We start from the raw sequence: 25,754 nt of genomic DNA, 5'->3' as shown, positions 1-25,754 counted from the left end.
AGTGTACTTCCCAGGTTAGTTTTGGCGGCATCTCCACGAGAGACTATCCACAAAAGGAACACCTTTAAGCTGGCTGCGAATGCACAGCTTAGGAGGTGCCGGGGACCAGCCCCAGCTGAACAGGTTTCACCCAAAGGGGAGACGGAGTCGGCGTGGACAGATCACAAGACACCTCAGAGGATGCAAGGATCTGACAAATTTAATATCATGATTCCAAAGCATTTATACTGTAAAATAATCTCATTTTCAATCTTAACAACTTCATTCCCATGCCAAAAGGTCCCTTACATAAACCAAAAAACAAAAATAGTTTACATCAGCAGGTTAAACAAGTTAAGTAATTTTCTTGTTGTCTCCATTCTCTTTCGTCTCTTGTGTACATTCACATCTAGGTCAGGAACTCTGTCTGCGGTTTCCTCATTTTTCTCAGAAGATTAAGGTGTTTTTGTACCTGCACATTCTGCTCAATCAAGCCATAAACTTAAACATGTTAAAAACAATAATATCAAGCCATAAACTTAAACATGTTAAAAACAATAATACAACATTTCATCCACAGATTTTCTAACCCTATCATTATAATCAAAACAATGTACATCATTATTTATACTTCTAGGAGGCCATGGGGGCGGACATTGTACCGTAAACTTATTGAATATACCCACTGTTGCACAAAACTTCCTCGTCACCATAGCCAGGTATTTCCCAAGATATTTACAACTCTCCTGGGGAGCTTCTGTTAAGCTTCTGACAGCTTTATTTTTGACATATCATTTCTTAATATAGGATTTTCTAAACAATAGCATCAGCACTTTCTATGTAACTCCTGTTTTTGACTCATTACTTCATTTCTACACCTACACACAGAAACATTAGCAAGCATTGTTCCGTCTTAAGATCTTTTCGCGCAAACAAGATGTTTAGGTCTAGAAAGCTAATTATTCTTTTCTACTTCAGCTAACATCATATATTGGCCAGTATTCTCAGTACCTTGTTCAAAACACATTGTGCGAAAATACAATTCTATTTTCTACGTAAGGCAATCAATTTTAACTTTCATAGTTACATATAATTCATTCGTAAAATATTTACAGTAAAGTCCTTCCGCTTCTCTCTTTTTCCTCCAATATACCGGAGAGGGGGCATGCCACATAATCTACCATTTGGGGGCATCCTGTACATAATACCCCACTATTTGCTTCCCTTCTATATCCCTTATTCCTTCTATGGGCCATAACTCATCTAATTCTTCCTTTAAACTTCTACTCCTTAATTGAAACACTCCTTTGTTGCCTGACCAAGGGACTTTTTTCCAAAGTAAATTATTTACAGTGGGTATAGCTACTGTTGTGGTTACAGGGGTTGCTGTGGTCTCGTACCGAGGGGGATTTGCTTTGTAATACTTCCATCTTCTTGGCCTAAACCCTCCAGAAACCCCCTTAGTTTTTAGCAAGAATTTTCCTAGAATCAGAAGAGATGCTTTCCGCCGCCCACCAGGAGAGGAGCTTTGCTTCCTCATGCCATAACTTCTCGCCGAGCTTTGCTCAGGCAATAGTTGGCAATGCTGGACGGCTTCCGGCATCTCCCCCTTTTTTGTTTTTTAAAATTGCAGCGTAGGCTTCAGCTTTAGATTTTCTTAAGGCCTTTTTGAGAATTCTGAAAAGAAGAGGAAGTGAAATACAAAGCAAAATAAGTACAAATAATGTCATTCCAAATGTAATCATAAGATTGATAAATGATCCATGTGAAATAAAATCACTTAAACTGGAAAATAAACTGTCAGCAGTATCGGAGGGGTCATCTTCTGTCAGGCTAGAACTAATATCTCGTATCTGATTATGCAATTGGGTAAGATCAATACTCAAATCTGAGGAATTCCAAATACTTTGGATATGTTTTTTAATTTTGTCCCAAGGATATTGGCTTTCATTATGTTTCAAAGGAGTAACACAAATCCATTTAAATCCTCCATGGCAACGAGAAGTCATCCTGACTTTCATAGTCATCATTTCTTGTCCTATATGTAAAATAGCCTCTTCTAACATGTCTACCTTTGCTTTTAACTTTCTATCAATAGCCTCCTGCGTAGCTAATGCTAAGGTAACATTCTTAGTTAATGTGTTAACATAATGAGCTGTATGGGTTTCTTTAACTAATGCATATACTGATAAGCTTACACTGGCCATAATAGATATCAACGCTGAAATTCCTAAAATCAAAGCAGCAACAAATCTCTTGGGTCTAAATAATAATTCCATCTTATGTAACACCTCTAAACTATAATCATCATACCAGGATCCATTAATATGTACAGGCATCATAATATAAGGAGGTCTTTTTAACAACATAATAGTTTGTATATTTTACACATGCAGTCAAAATACAATTCTCACATTTAACCTTATATTTTCCATCTACTTGATTAATAGTTAACTTTTTTGCACTCTTAGAGACCAATAATACATAAGGAGCTGGCACGCAAGCTTGAGTATAATGTGTACTAGTAATATTGCTAGGCGCTTTCGTGGTCCGCGGTGCGGTTTTGGAGACAGGTAAAGTGGCTGTTCCTCAACAGATTCTGCAGCTGGCGCAGCAGTATCTTCCTCTGTGATCGATCCAAGTGAAAGCTGTCGCATAGGACCGATCAATGTTTGTGGCAAACATTTAGTCGGTGGGGGTATTTTTATCATCGCTCTGATCTTTGGAGGACCTCCGTCCGACTCGGGGATTCTTTCTGCCATGGCGGATAAGCCTATCAGGAACTCACAGGGAGGAGTCAGCTTCCTGTGGAAATATACAAGCATAGCCTCTCCCGCTTGTTAGTAAAACATCAGGTCCTTTCCATTGTCCAGTTAATAAATCTTTCCAATATACCATAGGTTTTTGAGTTAATTTATCAGTTTCCCAATGTCTCATCATAGGTGAACTTCCTTCATGATTTAAATTCAAAAAATTTATCACAAACATAGCATGTTGCAAAATATGATGAGGAGAACTATATTTATATTCAGAATCTTGTAACTTTTGTATTTGATTTTTTAATGTTTGATGAGCTCTTTCTATTATTGCTTGTCCTTGAGGATTATAGGGAATTCCAGTAGTATGAGAAATGCCAAGTTTTTTGCAGAAATCTGCAAATGCTTTAGAAGTAAGTATATGCAGGGGCATTGTCAGTTTTTAACTTCTTAGGAGTTCCTAGGTAAGACATGGCTAAAAATATATGCTGTATTACATCTTTGTAAGCTTCTCCAGTCCTTGCTAATGCAATAATTACATGAAAATATGTATCAATAACAACATGAACGTAGGATAATTTTCCAAAGCTCTGCATATGAGTTACATCCATTTGCCACAAATGGTTTGGCTGCAACCCTCTAGGGTTTACTCCCAGTGGTAAGGAAGCAGCCTGAGTTGGACAAATAGAGCAATCGCTTACTATAGCTCTTGCAGATTCTCGGGGAATTTTAAATTGATATCTTAGTGCCTGAGCATTCTGATGATGTAATGCATGAGATTGCTGTGCCTGTTCAAGACTTAGAGCAACAATATCTTTAGTCAACAAATCAGCTCTATAGTTTCCTTGACTTAAAGGGCCAGGTAAATTGCTGTGAGCTCTAATATGTGCCACATGATAAGATTCTGTACGAACCCAAATTAAGGCCTGTAACTGCTGTAAAAGAGACAGAATTGTACTTTTGCTAGAGGAAATCGATGCAGTTTCAATTTGAGGAAACAGTTTCACTATATATTTGGAGTCAGTATAAAGGTTAAATTTCTTCCTCTGTAATTCTGAGAAGACTTTCAAAACTGCAATAAGTTCCGCTCGCTGAGCAGAAGTTTCTTGTGTTTGCAAAACCTGTTCTTTCTGTTCTATAATTATGACTGCTTTTCCATTTGAGGACCCATCAGTAAAAAACAATAGTGCCTTATCAATAGGCTGCTCGCACCATCTGGTGGGAAAAATTACTTCGTGGTGCAAGTAAAACTGTACCAAGGGATGTTTTGGCAAATGAAATAAAATTTGTCCTGTATAACTTGTCAAGGCTATCTGCCAATAATCATCATTGTTTAATAAATATTCAAACTGTTCTTTATTATAAGGAATTATTATATTTTTAACATCAGCTCCAAATAATTCTTTACTTCTTTTCTTCCCCTTCATAATTAAAGTTGCAATTAAAGCAGTATAAGCAACCACTATCTTTTTAGCCATTACCGGTAAGTGCAGCCATTCCAAAGGTCCTTGTTGCCACAGTAAACCTTGTATAAGGAGCTAAAGGGCCATAATCATGGCATGCAGATTTCAATTCTTTCAATAATTTTAGAGGAAGGGGTTCCCAGGAGATGTTACCATCAAATTCCCCTTCATATATAACAGGAAAACATTTTATCAACTCTGGGTCCGAAAAATCCCCTTGAGTGTCCAGCCTGCGAGAGGTTGGCTCTTGCCTTTTATTAATTTTTTTCTTGAAAGGAGGAGGTGGAGGAGGACGTGAACATTGTTTCTTAGTATTAGGAGGAGGTCGAAGAGGACCTCGAAAATCATTCAAAGAAGGATAGATATTAGTAGGCTTAGGGCCTGTTTTTCTAGGCATATAAGATGGAGGATATTCTGCTAAAAATATATCAGGGTCTTTTCGCTTCTCATAATCATAGGCAGCTGCATCCAAATCGGCCTGATCTCCAGGTGACAAGGTATCATCATCATCATACCCTGCACTGAATGTCACTTTATGTCCCGTATGACAATGAGACTCAGGGGGAGGAATATCCTGATTTTCCTCCTCAAAATCTTCAAGATTACAATTTTGCATCCCATCCACTAATGTGGGATATGCAGCAGGATCAGATTGCTTATTGGACAAAAGGGGTGGTTTTTCATTAACAGTGGTGACAGAGGGAACCTTCTGTACTTCTTGAACAGGATCCAAAACATCCTTAATAAGGTTCCATAATGCAAAAGTGTCTACTGGGACGTTTTCAGGCCCATGTAGAGTATAATAAGTTTTTAGTTTATCTCCTACTTTCACCCAAGTATCTAAATTAACTGTCCCTTCCTCTGGGAACCAAGGGCACTGTTCTTGTATAAAATTTAAAAAACTAACTAATTGACTTGTAGTTACCATAATACCTCTTCCATTTATCATATGTTTAACTATATCAATAAATAAGAGCCTCTCTTTGGACTCAGGGTGTCCCATCTTGACACCGCCTTACTCACCTTCCTAACCAGTATTCTTAACTGGGGGTCTGCAGCACCCTACGGTGAGACTCCTATCCGTCCGAGAAAAATAATAATACTTACCCCTTCAGGTCCCTGTTCGGGCGCCACTTGCCGGGGACCAGCCCCAGCTGAACAGGTTTCACCCAAAGGGGAGACGGAGTCGGCGTGGACAGATCACAAGACACCTCAGAGGATGCAAGGATCTGACAAATTTAATATCATGATTCCAAAGCATTTATACTGTAAAATAATCTCATTTTCAATCTTAACAACTTCATTCCCATGCCAAAAGGTCCCTTACATAAACCAAAAAACAAAAATAGTTTACATCAGCAGGTTAAACAAGTTAAGTAATTTTCTTGTTGTCTCCATTCTCTTTCGTCTCTTGTGTACATTCACATCTAGGTCAGGAACTCTGTCTGCGGTTTCCTCATTTTTCTCAGAAGATTAAGGTGTTTTTGTACCTGCACATTCTGCTCAATCAAGCCATAAACTTAAACATGTTAAAAACAATAATATCAAGCCATAAACTTAAACATGTTAAAAACAATAATACAACATTTCATCCACAGATTTTCTAACCCTATCATTATAATCAAAACAATGTACATCATTATTTATACTTCTAGGAGGCCATGGGGGCGGACATTGTACCGTAAACTTATTGAATATACCCACTGTTGCACAAAACTTCCTCGTCACCATAGCCAGGTATTTCCCAAGATATTTACAACTCTCCTGGGGAGCTTCTGTTAAGCTTCTGACAGCTTTATTTTTGACATATCATTTCTTAATATAGGATTTTCTAAACAATAGCATCAGCACTTTCTATGTAACTCCTGTTTTTGACTCATTACTTCATTTCTACACCTACACACAGAAACATTAGCAAGCATTGTTCCGTCTTAAGATCTTTTCGCGCAAACAAGATGTTTAGGTCTAGAAAGCTAATTATTCTTTTCTACTTCAGCTAACATCATATATTGGCCAGTATTCTCAGTACCTTGTTCAAAACACATTGTGCGAAAATACAATTCTATTTTCTACGTAAGGCAATCAATTTTAACTTTCATAGTTACATATAATTCATTCGTAAAATATTTACAGTAAAGTCCTTCCGCTTCTCTCTTTTTCCTCCAATATACCGGAGAGGGGGCATGCCACATAATCTACCATTTGGGGGCATCCTGTACATAATACCCCACTATTTGCTTCCCTTCTATATCCCTTATTCCTTCTATGGGCCATAACTCATCTAATTCTTCCTTTAAACTTCTACTCCTTAATTGAAACACTCCTTTGTTGCCTGACCAAGGGACTTTTTTCCAAAGTAAATTATTTACAGTGGGTATAGCTACTGTTGTGGTTACAGGGGTTGCTGTGGTCTCGTACCGAGGGGGATTTGCTTTGTAATACTTCCATCTTCTTGGCCTAAACCCTCCAGAAACCCCCTTAGTTTTTAGCAAGAATTTTCCTAGAATCAGAAGAGATGCTTTCCGCCGCCCACCAGGAGAGGAGCTTTGCTTCCTCATGCCATAACTTCTCGCCGAGCTTTGCTCAGGCAATAGTTGGCAATGCTGGACGGCTTCCGGCAAGGAGGAAAGTGGTACCCGCATGCTACGAATTTGATCTCTTGATGGTGCCCTGGAAAGGAAGTCGGGCACTTGTACTTCCCACGTGAGCTTCGCAGGCATCTCCGTGAGAGTCTATCCACAAAAGGAACACCTTGAAGGTGGCTAGGAATGCACAGCTTAGGAGGAAAGCAGTATCCGCATGCTACGAATTTGATCTCTTAATGTTACCCTGCAAAGGAACTCTGGCACGTGTACATCTCAAGTGAGCTTACCCGGCATTTCCACGAGACTCTATCCACAAAGGTACACCTTGAATCTGGCTGCGAATGCACAGCTTAGGAGGAAAGCAGGACCCGCATGCTACGAATTTGATCTGTTGATGTTGCCCCGGAAAGGAACGTTGCCACGTGTACTTCCCACGTGAACTTAGCCGGCACTTCCAGGAGAGTCTATCCACAAAAGGAACACCTTGAAGGTGGCTGCGAATGCACAGCTTAGGAGGAAAGCAGTACCAGCATTCTAGGAATTTGATTTCTTGATGGTGCTCCTGAAAGGAACTCTGGCACCTGTACTTCCAAAATGAGCTTAGCTGGCACGTCCACGAGATTCTATCCACAAAAGGAACACCTTGAAGGTGGCAGCGAATGCACAGGTTAGGAGGAAATCTGTAACGCATGCGATGAATTTGATCTCTTGATGGGGCCCCGGAAAGGAACTCGGGCACTTGTACTTCCCACGAGAGCTTAGTCTGCATCTCCACGATAGTCTCTCCACAAAAGGAACACCTTGAAGCTGGCTGCGAATGCACAGATTAGGAGGAAAGCAGTACGCGCATTCTACGAATTTGATCCTTTGATGGTGCCCCGGAAAGGAATTCGGGCACTTGTTCATCCCAAATAACCTTAGCCGGCATCTCCATGATAGTCTATCCACAGAGGAACACCTTGAAGCTGGCTGAGAATGCACACCTCAGGAGGAAAGCAGTACCCGCATGCTACGAATGTCATCCCTTGTTGGTGGCCCGGAAAGGATCTCGGCCAATGGTACTTCCCAAGTGAGCTTAGCTGGCATCGTCACGAGAGTCTATCCTCAAAAGCAACACCTTGAAGGTGGCTGCGAATGCACAGATTTGGAGGAATGCGGTAACAGCATTTGACAAATTTGATCTCTTGATGGTGCCCCGGAAATGGACTCGGGCAGTTGTACTTACCACGTGAGCTTAGCCGGCATCTCCACGAGAATCTATATACAAAAGGAAAACCTTGATGCTGGCTGCGAATGCACAGCTTAGGAGGAAAGCAGTACCCGCATGCTATGAATCTGATCTCTTGATGTTGCCCCGGAAAAGAACTCTGGCACGTGTACTTCCTAGGTTAGCTTAGCCGGCATCTCCACGAGAGTCTATCCACAAAAGGAACACCTTAAAGCTGGCTGGAATGCACAGCTTAGGAGGAAAGCAGTACCCGTATCCTACGAATGTGATCGCTTGATGGTGCCCCGGAGAGGAACTCTGGCACGTGTACCTCCAAAGGGAGCATCGCCGGAATCTCCACGAGAGTTTATCCACAAAAGGAACACCTTGAACCTGGCTGCGAATGCACAGATTAGGAGGAAAGCAGTACCCGCATGCTACGAATTTGATCTCTTGACGGGGCCCCGAAACGAAGCTCTGGCAATTGTACTTCCCACGTGACCTTAGCCGGCACCTCCACGAGAGTCTATCCACAAAAGGAACGCCTTGAGGTTGCCTGCGAATGCACAGCTTAGGAGGAAATCAGTACCCGCATGCTACAAATGAGATGTCTTGATGGTGCCCCGGAAAGGACCTCTGGCACTTTTAGTTGCCAAGTGAGCTTAGCTGGAATCTCCACGAGAGTCTATCCACAAAACGAAAACCTTGAAGCTGGCTGCAAATGACCAGATTAGGAGGAAAGCGGTACCTGCATGCTACGAATGTGATCTCTTGATGGTGCCCCGGAAAGGAACTCTGGAACTTGTACTTCCCACGTGAGCTTAGCCAGCATCTCCACGAGAGGTTATCCACAAAAGGAACACCTTGAAGCTGTCTGCGAATGCACAGCTTAGGAGGAAAGCAGTACCCGCATTCTACGAATTTGATCTCTTGATGGTGCTCCGGAAAGGAACTCTGGCACATGTACTTCCAAAATGAGCTTAGCCGACACCTCCACGAGAGACTATGGGCAAAAGGAACACCTTAAAGCTGGCTGCGGATGCACAGATTTGGAGGAAAGCGGTACCCGCATGCTACTAATTGATCTCTTGATGGGGCCGCAGTACGGAACTCTCGCACTTGTATTTCCCACGTGAGCTAAGCCGGCATCTCCACGAGAGTCTATCCACAAAAGGATCCCCTTGAAGTTGGCTGCGAATACACAGGTGAGGAGGAAAGCTGTACCCGCATGAGACGAATTTGATCTCTGGATGGGGCCCCGGAAAGGAACGCGGGCACTTGTACTTCCCACGAGAGCTTAGTCGGCATCTCCACGAGAGTCTATCCACAAAAGGAACACCTTGAAGCTGGCTGCAAATGCAGAGATTAGGAGGAAAGCAGTACGCGCATTCTACGAATTTGATCCGTTGATGGTGCCCCGGAAAGGAATTCGGGCACTTGTTCTTCCCAAATGACCTTTGCCGGCCTCTCCATGATAGTCTATCCACAGAGGAACACCTAGAAGCTGGCTGCGAATGCACACCTCAGGAGGAAAGCAGTACCCGCATGCTACGGATGTCATCCCTTGTTGGTGGCCCGGAAAGGATCTCGGCCAATGGTACTTCCCAAGTGAGCTTAGCTGGCATCGTCACGAGAGTCTATCCTCAAAAGCAACACCTTGAAGGTGGCTGCGAATGTACAGATTTGGAGGAATGCGGTAACAGCATTCGACAAATTTGATCTCTTGATGGTGCCCCGGAAAGGGACTCGGGCAGTTGTACGTACCACGTGAGCTTAGCCGGCATCTCCACGAGAATCTATATACAAAAGAAACACCTTGAAGCTGGCTGCGAATGCACAGCTTAGGAGGAAAGCAGTACCCGCATGCTACGAATTTGATTTCTTGATGTTGTCCCGGAAAAGAACTCTGGCACGTGTACTTCCTAGGTTAGCTTAGCCGGCATCTCCACGAGAGTCTATCCAAAAAGGAACACCCTGAAGTTTGCTGCGAATGCACAGCTTAGGAGGAAAGCGGAACCCGCACGCTACGAATTTGATCTCTGGATGGTGGCCCGGAAAGGAACTCTGGCACTTGTACTTTCCAAGTATACTTAGCCAGCATCTCCACGAGAGTCTATCACAAAGGAACACCTTGAAGCTGGCTGCGAATGCACAGCTTAGGAGGAAAGTGGTACCCGCATGCTACGAATTTCATCTCTTTATGGTGTCCGAAGAGGAACTCGGCACTTGTACTTCCCACGTGAGGTTAGCAGGCATCTCCACGAGAGTGTATCCACAAAAGGAACACCTTGAAGGTGGCTAGTAATGCACAGCTTAGGAGGAAAGCAGTATCCGCATGCTACGAATTTGATTTCTTACTGTTGCCCTGCAAAGGAACTGTGGCACGTGTACTTCCCAAGTGAGCTTACCCGGCATTTCCACGAGAGTCTATTCACAAAGGTACACTTTGAAGCTGGCTGCAAATGCACAGCTTACGAGGAAAGCAGAACCCACACGCTACGAATTTCATCTCTTGATGGTGCCCCTGAAAGGAACTCCGGCACTTGTACTTCCCAAGTGAGCTTAGCCGGCATCTCCACGAGCGTCTTTCACAAAGGAACACCTTGAAGCTGGCTGCGAATGCACAGCTTAGGAGGAAAGTGGTACCCGCATGCTACGAATTTGATCTCTTGATGGTGCCCCGGAAGGGAAGTCGGGCACTTGTACTTCCCACGTGAACTTGGCAGGCATCTCCGCGAGAGTCTATCCACAAAAGGAACAACTTGAAGGTGGCTAGTAATGCACAGCTTAGGAGGAAAGCAGTATCCGCATGCTACTAATTTGATCTCTTAATGTTACCCTGCAAAGGAACTCTGGCACGTGTACTTCTCAAGTGAGCTTACCCGGCATTTCCACGAGACTCTATCCACAAAGGTACACCTTGAATCTGGCTGCGAATGCACAGCTTAGGAGGAAAGCGGTACCCACATGCTACGAATTTGATCCGTTGATGTTGCCCCGGAAAGGAACGTTGCCACGTGTACTTCCCACGTGAACTTAGCCGGCACTTCCAGGAGAGTCTATCCACAAAAGGAACACCTTGAAGGTGGCTGCGAATGCACAGCTTCGGAGGAAAGCAGTACCAGCATTCTACGAATTTGATCTCTTGATGGTGCTCCGGAAAGGAACTCTGGCACCTGTACTTCTAAAATGAGCTTAGCCGGCACCTCCACGAGAGTCTATCCACAAAAGGAACACCTTAAATCTGGCTGCGAATGCACACCTTTGGAGGAAAGCGGTACCCGCATGCTACTAATTGATCTCTTGATGGGGCCCCGGAACGGAACTCTCGCACTTGTTCTTCACACGTGAGCTAAGCCGGCATCTCCACGAGAGTCTATCCACAAAAGGAACACCTTGAAGGTGGCAGCGAATGCACAGCTTAGGAGGAAAGCGGTACCCGCATGCGACGAATTTGATCCCTTGATGGTGCCCCAGAAAGGAACTCTGGCACTTGTACTTCCAACGTCAGCTTTGCCGGCATCTCCACCAGAGTCTATCCACAAAAGGAACTCCTTGAGGCTGGATGCGAATGCACAGCTTAGGGGGAAAGCAGTACCCGCATGATACGAATTTGATCCCTTGATGGTGCTCCGGAAAGTAACTCTGGCACGTGTACTTTCAAGTGAGCTTAGTCGGCATCTCCACGAGAGTCTATCCACAAAGGAACACCTTGAAACTGGATGCGAATGCACAGCTCAGAAGGAAAGCAATACCCGCATGCTACGAATTTGATCTTCAGATGGTGCCCCGGAAAGGAACTCTGTCACACGTACTTCCCACGTGAGCTTAGCCGGCATCTCCAACAGCGTCTATCCACAAAAGGAACACCTTGGAGGTGGCTGTGAATGCACAGGTTAGGAGGAAAACTGTACCCGCATGGGACGAATATGATCTCTTGATGGGGCACCGGAAAGGAACTCGGGCACTTGTACTTCCCACGTGAGCTTAGTCGGCATCTTCACAAGAGTCTATCCACAAAAGGAAAACCTTGAAACTGGCTGCTAATGCACAGGTTAGGAGGAAAGCAGTACCCCCATCCTACGAATTTGATCACTTGATGGTGCCCCGGAAAGGAACTCTGGCACTTGTACTTCCAAAGTGAGCTTAGCTGGCATTTCCACGAGAGTCTATCCAGAAAGGAACACCTTGAAGTTGGCTGCGAATGCACAGCTTAGGAGGAAAGCAGTACTCGCATACTACGAATGTGATCTCTTGTTGGTGGCGCGGAAAGGAACTCGGCCAATGGTACTTCCCAAGTGAGCAGAGCTGGCATCTCTTCCAGCGTCTATCCAAAAAAGGAACTCCTTGAGGCTGGATGCGAATGCACAGCTTAGGGGAAAGCAGTACCCGCATGCTATGAATTTGATCTCTTGATGGTGCCCCTGAAAGGAACTCTGGCACGTGTACTTCTAAAATGAGCTTAGCCAGCACCTCCACGAGAGTCTATCCACAAACAGAACACCTTAAAGCTGGCTGCGAATGCAGAGCTTAGGAGGAAAGCGGTACCCGCATGCTACTAATTGATCTCTTGATGGGGCCCCGGAACGGAACTCTCGCATTTGTACTTCCCACGTGAGCTTAGCCGGCATCTCCATGAGAGTCTATCCACAAAAGGAACACCTTGAAGCTGGCTGCGAATGCACAGATTAGGAGGAAAGCAGTATGCGCATCCTACGAATTTGATCCCTTGATGGTGCCCCGGAAAGGAATTCGGGCACTGGTTCTTCGCAAATGACCTTAGCCGGCATCTCCACGAGAGTCTATCCACAGAGGAACACCTTGAAGCTGGCTGCGAATGCACAGCTTAGGAGGAACGCAGTACCCGCATGCTATGAATGTCATCCCTTGTTGGTGGCCCAGAAAGGATCTCGGCCAATGCTACTTCCCATGTGAGCTTAGCTGGCATCGCCACGAGAGTCTATCCACAAAAGGAACACCTTGAAGGTGGCTGGGAATGCACAGCTTTGGAGGATTGCGGTCCCAGCATTCGACAAATTTGATGTCTTGCTGGTGCCCCAGAAAGGAACTCTGGCACGTGTACTTCCCCGGTTACCTTAGCCGGCATCTCCATGAGAGTCTATCCACAAAAGGAACTCCTTGAAACTGGCTGTGAATGCACACCTTAGGAGGAAAGCAATACCCGCATGCTACGAATGTGACCTCTTGATGGTGCCACGGAAAGGAACTCTGTCACGTGTACTTCCCACGTGAACTTAGCCGGCACCTCCACGAGAGTCTATCCACAAAAGGAACACCTTGAAGCTGGCTTCGAATGCACAGCTTAGGAGGAAAGCGGTGCCCGCATGCGACGAATTAGATCTCTTGATGGTGCCCCGGAAAGGACTTTGGCACTTGTACTTCCCACGTGAGCTTAGCCGGCATCTCCACCACAGTCTATCCACAAAAGGAACACCTTGAGGCTGGCTGCGAATGCAGAGTTTAGGGGGAAAGCAGTACCCGCATGCTATGATTTTGATCACTTGATGGTGCCCCGGAAAGGAACTCTGGCACGTGTACTTCCCAAGTGAGCTTAGCCGGCATCTCCACGAGAGTCTAATCCAAAGGAACACCTTGAAGCTGGCTTCGAATGCACACCTTAGGTGGAAAGTGGTACCCGCATGCTACGAATTTGATCTCTTGATGGTGCCCCTGAAAGGAACTCTTGCAGTTGTACTTCCCACGTGAGCTTAGCAGGCATCTCCACGAGAGTCCTTCCACAAAAGGAACACCTTGAAGGTGGCTAGGAATGCACAGCTTAGGAGGAAATCAGTATCCGGATTCTATGAATTTGATCTCTAAATGTTGCCCTGCAAAGGAACTCTGTCACGTGTACTTCCCAAGTGAGCTTACCAGGAATTTCCACGAGAGTCTATCCACAAAGTTACACCTTGAAGCTGGCTGCGAATGCACAGCTTAGGAGGGAAGCTGGACCCGTATGCTACGAATTTGCTCTGTTGATGGTGCCCTGGAAAGGAACTTTGCCACGTGTACTTCCCACGTGAACTTAGCCAGCACCTCCAGGAGAGTCTATCCACAAAAGGAACACCTTGAAGCTGGCTGCGAATGCACAGCTTAGGAGGAAAGCGGTTCCCGCATGCTACGAATTTGATCACTTGATGGGGCGACGGAAAGGAACTCTGGCACCTGTACTTCCCAAGTGAGCTTAGCCGGCATCTCCACGAGAGTCTATGCACAAGAGGAACACCTTAAAGGTGGCGGCGAATGCAGAGCTTTGGTGGAAAGCAGTACCCGCATGCTACTAATTGATCTCTTGATAGGGCCCTGGAACGGAACTCTCGCACTTGTACTTCCCACGTGAGCTAAGCCGGCATCTCCACGAGAGTCTATCCACAAAAGGAACACCTTGAAGGTGGCTGCGAATGCACAGGTTAGGAGGAAAGCTGTACGCTCATGCGACGAATTTGATCTCTTGATGGGGCCCGGGAAAGGAACTCGGGCACTTGTACTTCCCACGAGAGCTTAGTTGGCATCTCCACGAGAGTCTATCCACAAAAGTAACAACTTGAAGCTGGCTGCGAATGCACAGCTTAGGAGGAAAGCAGTACCCGCATTCTACGAATTTGATCTCTTGATGGTGCTCCGGAAAGGAACTCTGGCACGTGTACTTCCAAAATGAGCTTAGCCGACACCTCCACGAGAGACTATCCGCAAAAGGAACACCTTAAAGCTGGCGGCGAATGCAGAGCTTTGGTGGAAAGCGGTACCCGCATGCTACTAATTGATCTCTTGATGGGGCCGCAGTACGGAACTCTCGCACTTGTACTTCCCACGTGAGCTAAGCCGGCATCTCCACGAGAGTCTATCCACAAAAGGATCCCCTTGAAGTTGGCTGCGAATACACAGGTTAGGAGGAAAGCTGTACCCGCATGAGACGAATTTGATCTCTGGATGGGGCCCCGGAAAGGAACGCGGGCACTTGTACTTCCCACGAGAGCTTAGTCGGCATCTCCATGAGAGTCTATCCACAAAAGGAACACCTTGAAGCTGGCTGGGAATGCACAGATTAGGAGGAAAGCAGTACACGCATCCTACGAATTTGATCCCTTGATGGTGCTCCGGAAAGGAATTCGGGCACTTGTTCTTCCCAAATGACCTTAGCCGGCATCTCTACGACAGTCTATCCACAGAGGAACACCTTGAAGCTGGCTGCAAATGCACACCTTAGGAGGAAAGCAGTACCCGCATGCTACGAATGTCATCCCTTGTTGGTTTCCCGGAAAGGGTCTCGGCCAATGGTACTTCCCAAGTGAGCTTAGCTGGCATCGCCACGAGAGTCTATCCACAAAAGGAACACCTTGAAGGTGGCTGCGAATGCACAGCTTTGGAGGAATGCGGTACCAGCATTCGACAAATTTGATCTCTTCATGGTGCCCCGGAAAGGGACTCGGGTAGTTGTACTTACCACGTGAGCTTAGTCGGCATCTCCAAGAGTCTATCCACAAAAGGAACACCTTGAAGCTGGCTACGAATGCACACCTTAGGAGGAAAGCAGTACCCACATGCTACGAATTTGATCTGTTGATGTTGCCACGGAAATGAACTCTGTCACGTGTACTTCCCACGTGAGCTTAGCCGGCACCTGCACGAGAGTCTAACCACGAAAGGAACACCTTAAAGGTGGCTGCGAATGCACAGCTTAGGAGGAATGCGGTGCCCGCATGCGACGAATTTGATCTCTTGATGGTGCCCAGGAAAGGAACTCTGGCACTTGTACTTCCCACATTAGCTTACCCGGCATCTCAACCAGAGTCTCTCCACAAAAGGAAAACCTTGAGGCTGGCTGCGAATGCACAGATTAGGGAGAAAGCAGTCCCCGCATGCTACGAATTTGATCACTTGATGGTTCCCCGGAAAGGAACTCTGGCACGTGTACTTCCCAAGTGAGCTTAGCCGGCATCTCCACGAGTCTATCACAAAGGAACACCTTGAAGCTGGCTGCGAATGCACAGCTTAGGAGGAAAGTGGTACCCGCATGCTCCGAATTTGATCTATTGATGGTGCCCCGGAAAGGTACTCAGGCACTTGTACTTCCCAAGTGAGCTTACACGGCATCTCCACGAGAGTCTATCCACAAAGGAACACCTTGAAGCTGGCTGCAAATGCACAGTTTAGGGGGAAATCTTTACCCGCATGCTACGAATTTGATCTCTTGATGGTGCCCCGGAAAGGAACTCGGGCAATTGTTCTTCCCACGTGAGCGTAGACGGCATCTCCACGAGAGTCTATCCAAAAAGGAACACCCTGAAGTTTGCTGCGAATGCACAGCTTAGGAGGAAAGCGGAACCCGCACGCTACGAATTTGATCTCTGGATGGTGGCCCGGAAAGGAACTCTGGCACTTGTACTTTCCAAGTATACTTAGCCAGCATCTCCACGAGAGTCTATCACAAAGGAACACCTTGAAGCTGGCTGCGAATGCACAGCTTAGTAGGAAAGTGGTACCCGCATGCTACGAATTTCATCTCTTTATGGTGTCCCGAAGAGGAACTCGGCACTTGTACTTCCCACGTGAGGTTAGCAGGCATCTCCACGAGAGTGTATCCACAAAAGGAACACCTTGAAGGTGGCTAGTAATGCACAGCTTAGGAGGAAAGCAGTATCCGCATGCTACGAATTTGATTTCTTACTGTTGCCCTGCAAAGGAACTGTGGCACGTGTACTTCCCAAGTGAGCTTACCCGGCATTTCCACGAGAGTCTATTCACAAAGGTACACTTTGAAGCTGGCTGCAAACGCACAGCTTACGAGGAAAGCAGAACCCGCACGCTACGAATTTCATCTCTTGATGGTGCCCCTGAAAGGAACTCTGGCACTTGTACTTCCCAAGTGAGCTTAGCCGGCATCTCCACGAGCGTCTATCACAAAGGAACACCTTGAAGCTGGCTGCGAATGCACAGCTTAGGAGGAAAGTGGTACCCGCATGCTACGAATTTGATCTCTTGATGGTGCCCCGGAAAGGAAGTCGGGCACTTGTACTTCCCACGTGAACTTGGCAGGCATCTCCGCGAGAGTCTATCCACAAAAGGAACACCTTGAAGGTGGGTAGGAATGCACAGCTTAGGAGGAAAGCAGTATCCGCATGCTACTAATTTGATCTCTTAATGTTACCCTGCAAAGGAACTCTGGCACGTGTACTTCTCAAGTGAGCTTACCCGGCATTTCCACGAGACTCTATCCACAAAGGTACACCTTGAATCTGGCTGCGAATGCACAGCTTAGGAGGAAAGCGGTACCCACATGCTACGAATTTGATCCGTTGATGTTGCCCCGGAAAGGAACGTTGCCACGTGTACTTCCCACGTGAACTTAGCCGGCACTTCCAGGAGAGTCTATCCACAAAAGGAACACCTTGAAGGTGGCTGCGAATGCACAGCTTCGGAGGAAAGCAGTACCAGCATTCTACGAATTTGATCTCTTGATGGTGCTCCGGAAAGGAACTCTGGCACATGTACTTCTAAAATGAGCTTAGCCGGCACCTCCACGAGAGTCTATCCACAAAAGGAACACCTTAAAGCTGGCTGCGAATGCACACCTTTGGAGGAAAGCGGTACCCGCATGCTACTAATTGATCTCTTGATGGGGCCCCGGAACGGAACTCTCGCACTTGTTCTTCCCACGTGAGCTAAGCCGGCATCTCCACGAGAGTCTATCCACAAAAGGAACACCTTGAAGGTGGCAGCGAATGCACAGGTTAGGAGGAAATCTGTACCGCATGCGACGAATTTGATCTCTTGATGGGGCACCGGAAAGGAACTCGGGCACTTGTACTTCCCACGAGAGCTTAGTCGGCATCTCCACGATAGTCTCTCCACAAAAGGAACACCTTGAAGCTGGCTGCAAATGCACAGATTAGGAGGAAAGCAGTACGCGCATTCTACGAATTTGATCCGTTGATGGTGCCCCGGAAAGGAATTCGGGCACTTGTTCTTCCCAAATGACCTTTGCCGGCATCTCCATGATAGTCTATCCACAGAGGAACACCTTGAAGCTGGTTGCGAATGCACAACTCAGGAGGAAAGCAGTACCCGCATGCTACGGATGTCATCCCTTGTTGGTGGCCCGGAAAGGATCTCGGCCAATGGTACTTCCCAAGTGAGCTTAGCTGGCATCGTCACGAGAGTCTATCCTCAAAAGCAACACCTTGAAGGTGGCTGCGAATGTACAGATTTGGAGGAATGCGGTAACAGCATTCGACAAATTTGATCTCTTGATGGTGCCCCGGAAAGGGACTCGGGCAGTTGTACTTACCACGTGAGCTTAGCCGGCATCTCCACGAGAATCTATATACAAAAGAAACACCTTGAAGCTGGCTGCGAATGCGCAGCTTAGGAGGAAAGCAGTACCCGCATGCTACGAATTTGATTTCTTGATGTTGTCCCGGAAAAGAACTCTGGCACGTGTACTTCCTAGGTTAGCTTAGCCGGCATCTCCACGAGAGTCTATACACAAAAGGAACACCATGAAGCTGGCTGCGAATGCACAGCGTAGGAGGAAAGCGGAACCCGCACTCTACGAATTTGATCACTTGAAGCTGCCCCTGAAAAGAACTCTGGCACTTGTACTTCCCAAGTGAGCTTAGCCGGCATCTCCACGAGAGTCTATCACAAAGGAACACCTTGAAGCTGGCTGCGAATGCACAGCTTAGGAGGAAAGTGGTACCCGCATGCTACGAATTTGATCTCTTGATGGTGCCCCGGAGAGGAACTCGGGCACTTGTACTTCCCATGTGAGCTTAGCAGGCATTTCCACGAGAGTCTAACCACAAAAGGAACACCTTGAAGGTGGCTAGGAATGCACAGCTTAGAAGGAAAGCAGTATCTGCATGCTACGAATTTGATCTCTGAATGTTACTCTGCAAAGGAAATCTGGCACGAGTACATCTCAAGTGAGCTTATCCGTCATTTCCACGAGACTCTATCTAAAAAGTTACACCTTGAATCTGCCTGCGAATGCACAGCTTAGGAGGAAAGTGGGACCCGCATGCTACGAATTTCATCTGTTGATTTTGCCCCGGAAAGGAACGTTGCCACGTGTACTTCCCAAGTGAGCTTAGCCGGCACCTCCACGAGACTCTATCCACAAAAGGAACACCTTAAAACTGGCTGCGAATGCACACCTTAGGATGAAAGCGGTACACGCCTGCTACGAATTTGTTCTCTTGATTTGGTCACGGAATGGAACTGTGGCACTTGTACTTCCCACGTGATCTTAGCCGGCATCTCCACGAGAGTCTATCCACAAAAGGAACACCTTCAAGCTGGCTGTGAATGAACAGATTAGGAGGAAAGCAATACCTCCATGCTACGAATTTGATATCTTGATGGTGTCCCGGAAAGGAACTCTGGCAAGTGTACTTCCCAGGTTAGTTTTGGTGGCATCTCCACGAGAGTCTATCCACAAAAGGAACACCTTGAAGCTGGCTGCGAATGCACAGCTTTGGAGGAAAGTGGTACCCGCATGCTACGAATTTGATCTCTTGATGGTGCCCTGGAAAGGAAGTCGGGCACTTGTACTTCCCACGTGAGCTTCGCAGGCATCTCCGTGAGAGTCTATCCACAAAAGGAACACCTTGAAGGTGGCTAGGAATGCACAGCTTAGGAGGAAAGCAGTATCCGCATGCTACGAATTTGATCTCTTAATGTTACCCTGCAAAGGAACTCTGGCACGTGTACATCTCAAGTGAGCTTACCCGGCATTTCCACGAGACTCTATCCACAAAGGTACACCTTGAATCTGGCTGCGAATGCACAGCTTAGGAGGAAAGCAGGACCCGCATGCTACGAATTTGATCTGTTGATGTTGCCCCGGAAAGGAACGTTGCCACGTGTACTTCCCACGTGAACTTAGCCGGCACTTCCAGGATAGTCTATCCACAAAAGGAACACCTTGAAGGTGGCTGCGAATGCACAGCTTAGGAGGAAAGCAGTACCAGCATTCTAGGAATTTGATTTCTTGATGGTGCTCCTGAAAGGAACTCTGGCACCTGTACTTCCAAAATGAGCTTAGCCGGCACGTCCACGAGATTCTATCCACAAAAGGAACACCTTGAAGGTGGCAGCGAATGCACAGGTTAGGAGGAAATCTGTAACGCATGCGATGAATTTGATCCCTTGATGGGGCCCCGGAAAGGAACTCGGGCACTTGTACTTCCCACGAGAGGTTAGTCTGCATCTCCACGATAGTCTCTCCACAAAAGGAACACCTTGAAGCTGGCTGCGAATGCACAGATTAGGAGGAAAGCAGTACGCGCATTCTACGAATTTGATCCTTTGATGGTGCCCCGGAAAGGAATTCGGGCACTTGTTCATCCCAAATAACCTTAGCCGGCATCTCCATGATAGTCTATCCACAGAGGAACACCTTGAAGCTGGCTGCGAATGCACACCTCAGGAGGAAAGCAGTACCCGCATGCTACGAATGTCATCCCTTGTTGGTGGCCCAGAAAGGATCTCGGCCAATGGTACTTCCCAAGTGAGCTTAGCTGGCATCGTCACGAGATTCGATCCTCAAAAGCAACACCTTGAAGGTGGCTGCGAATGCACAGATTTGGAGGAATTCGGTAACAGCATTTGACAAATTTGATCTCTTGATGGTGCCCCGGAAAGGGACTCAGGCAGTTGTACTTACCACGTGGCTTAGCCGGCATCTCCACGAGAATCTATATACAAAAGGAAAACCTTGATGCTGGCTGCGAATGCACAGCTTAGGACGAAAGCAGTACCCGCATGCTACGAATCTGATCTCTTGATGTTGCCCCGGAAAAGAACTCTGGCACGTGTACTTCCTAGGTTAGCTTAGCCGGCATCTCCACGAGAGTCTATCCACAAAAGGAACACCTTAAAGCTGGCTGGAATGCACAGCTTAGGAGGAAAGCAGTACCCGTATCCTACGAATGTGATCGCTTGATGGTGCCCCGGAGAGGAACTCTGGCACGTGTACCTCCAAAGGGAGCATCGCCGGAATCTCCACGAGAGTTTATCCACAAAAGGAACACCTTGAACCTGGCTGCGAATGCACAGATTAGGAGGAAAGCAGTACCCGCATGCTACGAATTTGATCTCTTGACGGGGCCCCGAAACGAAGCTCTGGCAATTGTACTTCCCACGTGACCTTAGCCGGCACCTCCACGAGAGTCTATCCACAAAAGGAACACCTTGAGGTTGCCTGCGAATGCACAGCTTAGGAGGAAATCAGTACCCGCATGCTACAAATGAGATGTCTTGATGGTGCCCAGGAAAGGACCTCTGGCACTTTTAGTTGCCAAGTGAGCTTAGCTGGAATCTCCACGAGAGTCTATCCACAAAACGAAAACCTTGAAGCTGGCTGCAAATGACCAGATTAGGAGGAAAGCGGTACCTGCATGCTACGAATGTGATCTCTTGATGGTGCCCCGGAAAGGAACTCTGGAACTTGTACTTCCCACGTGAGCTTAGCCGGCACCTCCATGAGAGGTTATCCACAAAAGGAACTCCTTGAGGCTGGATGCGAATGCACAGCTTAGGGGGAAAGCAGTACCCGCATGATACGAATTTGATCTCTTGATGGTGCTCCGGAAAGTAACTCTGGCACGTGTACTTTCAAGTGAGCTTAGCCGGCATCTCCACGAGAGTCTATCCACAAAGGAACACCTTGAAACTGGATGCGAATGCACAGCTCAGAAGGAAAGCAATACCCGCATGCTACGAATTTGATCTTCAGATGGTGCCCCGGAAAGGAACTCTGTCACACGTACTTCCCACGTGAGCTTAGCCGGCATCTCCAACAGCGTCTATCCACATAAGGAACACCTTGGAGGTGGCTGTGAATGCACAGGTTAGGAGGAAAACTGTACCCGCATGGGACGAATATGATCTCTTGATGGGGCACCGGAAAGGAACTCGGGCACTTGTACTTCCCACGTGAGCTTAGTCGGCATCTTCACAAGAGTCTATCCACAAAAGGAAAACCTTGAAGCTGGCTGCTAATGCACAGGTTAGGAGGAAAGCAGTACCCGCATCCTACGAATTTGATCACTTGATGGTGCCCCGGAAAGGAACTCTGGCACTTGTACTTCCCAAGTGAGCTTAGCCGGCATTTCCACGAGAGTCTATCCAGAAAGGAACACCTTGAAGTTGGCTGCGAATGCACAGCTTAGGAGGAAAGCAGTACTCGCATACTACGAATGTGATCTCTTGTTGGTGGCGCGGAAAGGAACTCGGCCAATGGTACTTCCCAAGTGAGCAGAGCTGGCATCTCTTCCAGCGTCTATCCAAAAAAGGAACTCCTTGAGGCTGGATGCGAATGCACAGCTTAGGGGAAAGCAGTACCCGCATGCTACGAATTTGATCTCTTGATGGTGCCCCTGAAAGGAACTCTGGCACGTGTACTTCTAAAATGAGCTTAGCCGGCACCTCCACGAGAGTCTATCCACAAACAGAACACCTTAAAGCTGGCTGCGAATGCAGAGCTTAGGAGGAAAGCGGTACCCGCATGCTACTAATTGATCTCTTGATGGGGCCCCGGAACGGAACTCTCGCATTTGTACTTCCCACGTGAGCTTAGCCGGCATCTCCATGAGAGTCTATCCACAAAAGGAACACCTTGAAGCTGGCTGCGAATGCACAGATTAGGAGGAAAGCAGTATGCGCATCCTACGAATTTGATCCCTTGATGGTGCCCCGGAAAGGAATTCGGGCACTGGTTCTTCGCAAATGACCTTAGCCGGCATCTCCACGAGAGTCTATCCACAGAGGAACACCTTGAAGCTGGCTGTGAATGCACAGCTTAGGAGGAAAGCAGTACCCGCATGCTATGAATGTCATCCCTTGTTGGTGGCCCAGAAAGGATCTCGGCCAATGCTACTTCCCATGTGAGCTTAGCTGGCATCGCCACGAGAGTCTATCCACAAAAGGAACACCTTGAAGGTGGCTGGGAATGCACAGCTTTGGAGGATTGCGGTCCCAGCATTCGACAAATTTGATGTCTTGCTGGTGCCCCAGAAAGGAACTCTGGCACGTGTACTTCCCCGGTTACCTTAGCCGGCATCTCCATGAGAGTCTATCCACAAAAGGAACTCCTTGAAACTGGCTGTGAATGCACACCTTAGGAGGAAAGCAATACCCGCATGCTACGAATGTGACCTCTTGATGGTGCCACGGAAAGGAACTCTGTCACGTGTACTTCCCACGTGAACTTAGCCGGCACCTCCACGAGAGTCTATCCACAAAAGGAACACCTTGAAGCTGGCTTCGAATGCACAGCTTAGGAGGAAAGCGGTGCCCGCATGCGACGAATTAGATCTCTTGATGGTGCCCCGGAAAGGACTTTGGCACTTGTACTTCCCACGTGAGCTTAGCCGGCATCTCCACCACAGTCTATCCACAAAAGGAACACCTTGAGGCTGGCTGCGAATGCAGAGTTTAGGGGGAAAGCAGTACCCGCATGCTATGATTTTGATCACTTGATGGTGCCCCGGAAAGGAACTCTGGCACGTGTACTTCCCAAGTGAGCTTAGCCGGCATCTCCACGAGAGTCTAATCCAAAGGAACACCTTGAAGCTGGCTTCGAATGCACACCTTAGGTGGAAAGTGGTACCCGCATGCTACGAATTTGATCTCTTGATGGTGCCCCTGAAAGGAACTCTGGCAGTTGTACTTCCCACGTGAGCTTAGCAGGCATCTCCACGAGAGTCCTTCCACAAAAGGAACACCTTGAAGTTGGCTAGGAATGCACAGCTTAGGAGGAAATCAGTATCCGGATTCTATGAATTTGATCTCTAAATGTTGCCCTGCAAAGGAACTCTGTCACGTGTACTTCCCAAGTGAGCTTACCAGGAATTTCCACGAGAGTCTATCCACAAAGTTACACCTTGAAGCTGGCTGCGAATGCACAGCTTACGAGGAAAGCGGGACCCGTATGCTACGAATTTGCTCTGTTGATGGTGCCCTGGAAAGGAACTTTGCCACGTGTACTTCCCACGTGAACTTAGCCAGCACCTCCAGGAGAGTCTATCCACAAAAGGAACATCTTGAAGGTGGCTGAGAATGCACAGCGTAGGAGGAAAGCAGTACCCGCCTGCGACGAATTTGATCTCTTGATGGTGTCCCGGAAAGGAACTCTGGGACTTGTACTTCCCACGTGAGCTTTGCCGGCATCTCCACCAGCGTCTATCCACAAAAGGAACACCTTGAAGCTGGCTGCGAATGCACAGCTTAGGAGGAAAGCGGTTCCCGCATGCTACGAATTTGATCAATTGATGGGGCCACGGAAAGGAACTCTGGCACCTGTACTTCCCAAGTGAGCTTAGCCGGCATCTCCACCAGAGTCTATGCACAAGAGGAACACCTTAAAGCTGGGGGCGAATGCAGAGCTTTGGTGGAAAGCGGTACCCGCATGCTACTAATTGATCTCTTGATAGGGCCCTGGAACGGAACTCTCGCACTTGTACTTCCCACGTGAGCTAAGCCGGCATCTCCAGGAGAGTCTATCCACAAAGGAACACCTTGAAGGTGGCTGCGAATGCACAGGTTAGGAGGAAAGCTGTACGCTCATGCGACGAATTTGATCTCTTGATGGGGCCCCGGAAAGGAACTCGGGCACTTGTACTTCCCACGAGAGCTTAGTTGGCATCTCCACGAGAGTCTATCCACAAAAGTAACAACTTGAAGCTGGCTGCGAATGCACAGCTTAGGAGGAAAGCAGTACCCGCATTCTACGAATTTGATCTCTTGATGGTGCTCCGGAAAGGAACTCTGGCACGTGTACTTCCAAAATGAGCTTAGCCGACACCTCCACGAGAGACTATCCGCAAAAGGAACACCTTAAAGCTGGCTGCGGATGCACAGATTTGGAGGAAAGCGGTACCCGCATGCTACTAATTGATCTCTTGATGGGGCCGCAGTACGGAACTCTCGCACTTGTACTTCCCACGTGAGCTAAGCCGGCATCTCCACGAGAGTCTATCCACAAAAGGATCCCCTTGAAGTTGGCTGCGAATACACAGGTTAGGAGGAAAGCTGTACCCGCATGAGACGAATTTGATCTCTGGATGGGGCCCCGGAAAGGAACGCGGGCACTTGTACTTCCCACGAGAGCTTAGTCGGCATCTCCACGAGAGTCTATCCACAAAAGGAACACCTTGAAGCTGGCTCGGAATGCACAGATTAGGAGGAAAGCAGTACACGCATCCTACGAATTTGATCCCTTGATGGTGCTCCGGAAAGGAATTCGGGCACTTGTTCTTCCCAAATGACCTTAGCCGGCATCTCTACGACAGTCTATCCACAGAGGAACACCTTGAAGCTGGCTGCAAATGCACACCTTAGGAGGAAAGCAGTACCCGCATGCTACGAATGTCATCCCTTGTTGGTTTCCCGGAAAGGGTCTCGGCCAATGGTACTTCCCAAGTGAGCTTAGCTGGCATCGCCACGAGAGTCTATCCACAAAAGGAACACCTTGAAGGTGGCTGCGAATGCACAGCTTTGGAGGAATGCGGTACCAGCATTCGACAAATTTGATCTCTTCATGGTGCCCCGGAAAGGGACTCGGGTAGTTGTACTTACCACGTGAGCTTAGTCGGCATCTCCAAGAGTCTATCCACAAAAGGAACACCTTGAAGCTGGCTACGAATGCACACCTTAGGAGGAAAGCAGTACCCACATGCTACGAATTTGATCTGTTGATGTTGCCACGGAAATGAACTCTGTCACGTGTACTTCCCACGTG

Source organism: Kogia breviceps, chromosome 14 (genome assembly GCF_026419965.1).
Source record: "Kogia breviceps isolate mKogBre1 chromosome 14, mKogBre1 haplotype 1, whole genome shotgun sequence".
Classification (NCBI taxonomy): Eukaryota; Metazoa; Chordata; class Mammalia; order Artiodactyla; family Physeteridae; genus Kogia; species Kogia breviceps.
This window is presented reverse-complemented; position numbering follows the sequence as displayed.